General features: G+C 30.9%; 1 long non-coding RNA gene across 1 annotated transcript; it reads left to right on the forward strand.

Annotated features, from left to right (window-relative positions):
* The first annotated feature begins 1,582 nt into the window (after nucleotides 1-1,582).
* Nucleotides 1,583-4,577, forward strand: LOC108739587. The gene is made up of 6 exons (XR_003231187.1): nucleotides 1,583-1,882; nucleotides 2,233-2,365; nucleotides 3,047-3,174; nucleotides 3,294-3,447; nucleotides 3,674-3,918; nucleotides 4,246-4,577. It is a non-coding gene; the product is annotated as an uncharacterized LOC108739587 (long non-coding RNA).
* The last annotated feature ends 246 nt before the right edge of the window (nucleotides 4,578-4,823 follow it).

The following is a 4,823-nucleotide window of genomic DNA, read 5'->3' on the forward strand; positions in this document are numbered from 1 at the left end:
GTTTTTATCACTTATTATTTATAAAATTTATAATAAATGCTCTATTGCTTGTATTATCCTAATTTTTACACTGCTGGTAAGGACAAACTTCTATATTAATTATGGCAATATAATCTCACCTTAATTAACTGCAGAAAGTTGCATTTTAGAGTCTACAAGGGTAATGAGCAAACTAACTCCAGGAGCAATACCACTGCAGATAATTTATTGTTTCAGCGACTTCAAAATTGATTTCCAGTAGCATTGGTGGTTTCAAAAGCATTAAAATTAACTGCAACTCCCTCAGTTGTTGGATATTCTATAGAAACGGGGCAACAAAATGTAATTAATTACTACTATAACTGAAGTTTCTGGGACTCCATTTACTACTTTGAATTGATTTTGTTACTTACCAGTTTATTACCATAAACCCTTCCTTTGGCAACACTTTGTTGATTCAATGCGAGTATAAATTAATAAATTTTCAAGTGCTCATTCATCAGTTGAATATTAACAGTATAATGTTATATGATGAAGAAAACAACTTCAGGAAAAACGATATCTTTCGACTTCATTGCTTTCATTTAGCGTAAATTACAAAAAATTGAGAACAATGTTAAAATGGAGACGATGAATCACTTTTAAGACAATAAGTTATCAAAAACATAGATATAGCAAACGCATAGATTTTACACTTTACTTCAAAAGCATAGATAAGAAAAAACTAGAACCATAGACTATATACCTTATTTTAATAGCATAGATAAGGGAAAGCTGTGGTCAAAAGAAATAACCATAGATGCATGATGTTAATTTATGCTAATGACAAACAGGGTACGTTCCATTAGGCTCACCTGGCGATAAACGGAAATTCTTCTTCCTGTCTATCGCTCAATCCACAAGAAATCGACAAGAATTATGAATTAACATGCTATTAAACAAATAAAATATGAAATAGTATAAAAATATGCATTGTAAAGCAAGTAACACACCAAAAATTAACTAAAATATCACAATAGCAACAAGTCGTCACTTTAAAAAAATTAAGTTGGATAAATAAATAATCATAGATGCAGGACAATCCCAATTTATGTTATGGATAAATATGGTGCGTTCCATGAGCTTACACAGATCAAAAGGAAAATAACATACTGTGGAGCACACTTAAACAAAATAACCATCTGACATATTCAAATATTTAACATTTAATAAAATGCTAAATGGATTCACTATTAGAAGAGAATAATTCAGCCTTTCTCGTTAAATAAGTTATAAAGTCGAAATGCACGCGCGGTTTCTATTACGGTTTATAAAAATAAATTAAAACAAATGCAACATTGATGTATCCTGTAAAAAAATGTAGTTATACTTTATTTTGATTTTGACATTTCTGAAGAAAAATCCTAACCAACTGCAAAATAAGTTAAGTACATCTAATTCTTTTTCTGCGTATGGAGTCTTTAAATATTCTTTATTCCGCCTCGATGTTTCTTGCACCTCATTCACTACTTTTAATTGATACTGTTACTTACCAGCTCATTGTCATAAATCCTTCCTTAAACAGCAGCATACGCCTCCATTCCCTAATGGTAGATTGTGTACCCATCTGTTATTTTACCTGCAGGTTGTTTCTAACTTTATCACCACATCTCTACTTTAAATTATTTCCGTTTTACTTGCTTTAAAACTAGTAATTAATTACATATTCTTACTCGTTTCTATAGAATATCCAACAACTGAGGGAGTTGCAGTTAATTTTAATGCTTTTGAAACCACCAATGCTACTGGAAATCAATTTTGAAGTCGCCGAAACAACAAATTACCTGCAGTGGTAGTGCTCCTGGAGTTAGTTTGCTCATCACCCTTGTAGATTCTAGAATGCAACTTTTTGAAGTTAATTAAGGTGAGATTATATTGCCATAATTAATATAGAAGTTTGTCCTTACCAGCAGTGTAAAAATTAGGATAATACAAGCAATAGAGCATTTATTATAAATTTTATAAATAATAAGTGATAAAAACATTGTGTATATATTAACTTCAATATGAGAACAAAAAGTTAAAGGAAAAGGAATATTAAATCTTCACATTTTTGATATAAAATATGTTTATTTTGCTTATTAATGAATGGTACTAAATCATTGACAAGCATATTCATTATTTGTCTCTAACTTCACCAGTACATTGTCATTTTAAAATGTTACTATTTTACTTGTTTAAAAAAGTTAGCTAAATAGTTTTTCATTTCTACAGATTGGCCAACAAATGAGAGAGAATTAGGAGTTAATTTTGACCCTAGCAATGACCATAACCAAAGTGTACATTTATTCCTTTCTGAATTTGATTTGCTTTTTGCAAGTTGGAACGTTCTCTGCAGCTAATAAAGGTGAGAACCTAGTAGAATTAATATTAACTGCATATTATTAAGTTGTTGCTGATTTTCGCAACAGAAGACTTCCTGGAACATTGTGCATTTGGTAGCAAATATATGTCGCTTCCTTTTTTTATTATAGTTGTCTTAACTATCCGTTTTCGTTAAAATTGTAAAACTTCAGTCTTATCTAAATTTTTTCGTAAAAGACCCAATTGGCGTTTATAGCGCCACTACATCTGTTTATTCCGTCGTGAGAATTCATAGAGAACAAACAAAAATTCAAAGAGAACATCGATTGAGAATTGTATGAGGAAATGAAGAAGACTTCTTATATTAAGACCATAAATTTTATTTTAAAATTTAAGTTACACCATAGTTGACGTTTAATTTGAACGTAAATTAATTAGAGTTGACTTGGTGATTTGTTTTTCCATCTGTGCTTTCTTTTTGTTTATGCTCTATAGTTTTTCATTCCAAGTTATCTATATGTCTGGTATAAATTGAGGTAGTTATTCACGTATCTATGAAATTTATGCCCTTGTTCATCTTGCCATCTTGTATTAAAAACGATGTTACGTCGCCATTTTTAAAAAATTGCAATCGCACTTGCTTTTCGGTGCGTATGTTCACTATATTTCATGTTTTTATTCTTGAATAGTGGAATTTATTCGTTTTTCTTCTATATTTTTACAGATTGGCGATAAGATCAAGAAATGAAGAGTGGAAAAGTGTTAATTTTTAAGTTACTGAAAAATAAAGCTGTCTGCTGTGGTGTTCAACCTGTTAGTTTTTCATCTTGAAGAATATTTCAGTTCATTAAGGTGGGCATACATGCTGTATTATTTATTTAACATTGATAGAAAGCGTTATTTTAACCATATATAGTGTACGTTATTTATTAGGGAGGCTAAATTAATTATATTTGAATAATTCTCCACAGCAACATTAGAAAACTCCTAATGCCATTAAATTTAGGAGCATTGGTTGTATCAGTGTTCATTCGCTCCAGAAAGTAGATGTACCTACGGTCCTAAAGCTTGAAGGTGCCTTTTTCCCATTGGGAATGGAGGCGTATGCTGCTGTTTAAGGAGCTGGTAAGTAACAGTATCAATTAAAAGTACTGAATGAGGTGCAAGAAACATCGATTTCTTAAAACAATTGAGGGTTACTTCAATCGATAACTTTTAAAGAACTTTTCAGAAATGGCAAATGCAGAACAATAAAATTAAAGTGGAATTGATCTTTCCGTCAGTGTGAATGTGATTGATTTATTTGCTTTAAAAGTGGTAATTAATTACTTTTTCTTGTCCGTCTCTATAGAATATCCAACAAATGAGGGAATTGCAGTTAATATCCATGCTCCTTAACAACCAATGCTTTTGAGGTCTTCACCTTGCAACATTGTGCAGTTAATGTTTAATTTTAGCCGAGTGAAGGAAGGGGAGGCAACTGGGATATAGTATTGAAGTCACTTTAACAAATTGTCTGCAGTGGTATCCTTCCTGAATTTGGTCTGCTCATCGCATTGGTAGACTCTAGAATGCTACGTTTTGTAGTTATTTAAGGTGAGAGTACATGACATAATATTAATTGATCTTTATTAATCTGTTGTTATATATTTTAACAACATATGGCACCCATAGGATAAATTGACATCTATGATACTTCTTTTAACAGTTATCTATGATTGACATCATAAATTGACGTTACCATGCATTTGTCTGTGATCGTTCATCTATGATTGTTTCACGTCTATCATGATGTAAAATGACAGTTATCTCCATTTTATAATTCGGCTGTTTTACTTGCTTTTTGGTGTGTGTTATTCAAGTGTGTTTAATCCCTTTCTTAATTAATAGTGTAATTAATATAGTTTTTGTCCGTTTGTGCAGATTTCCCAACAAATGACAGAATTTAAGTTGATTTGGGTGGTACTGAAACAACCAATGTCTACATGGGTGTGGTCCTTCATGAACTGTATTCTTCATTTGCTGTTATCATCTCTGCTTTGCAACATCATGCAGTTAATTTTCAAACCATTAGTGAGAGCAACTGGATATTTGGTTGAATTCCACTGAAATAACAAATTCTCTGCTACAGTATTCCTCCTGGAGTTGGTTTACTTTTCACACCTGTAAGCTTTGGAATTTGGAACATTCTACAATTAATTAAGGTGAGAATACTTGATATAATTAATTTTAATTGCTCTTTATTAATTTGTTTGCCACCGTATCTGTTTCAGATCGACGTTGGAGAAGACAAAGATGACCCAGTAGTTGAAATAGTTCTTTATCTTGCATGCTCTATCTAGTAGAATTCATTAAGTTCATTTTATTCAAATTAATTTTTTATTTTGCATGTTTTGTAGTTTCTTATAGTTAATTTGATATATTTTTTATTTTGCATGCGTGTTTTTGTTCATTTTATTTGAAGTAATTGTAGATTGTATATGTTTTTATTATTTTTTTGT

The sequence above is a fragment of the Agrilus planipennis genome, unplaced genomic scaffold (assembly GCF_000699045.2).
Source record: "Agrilus planipennis isolate EAB-ADULT unplaced genomic scaffold, Apla_2.0 scaffold173, whole genome shotgun sequence".
Lineage (NCBI taxonomy): Eukaryota > Metazoa > Arthropoda > Insecta > Coleoptera > Buprestidae > Agrilus > Agrilus planipennis.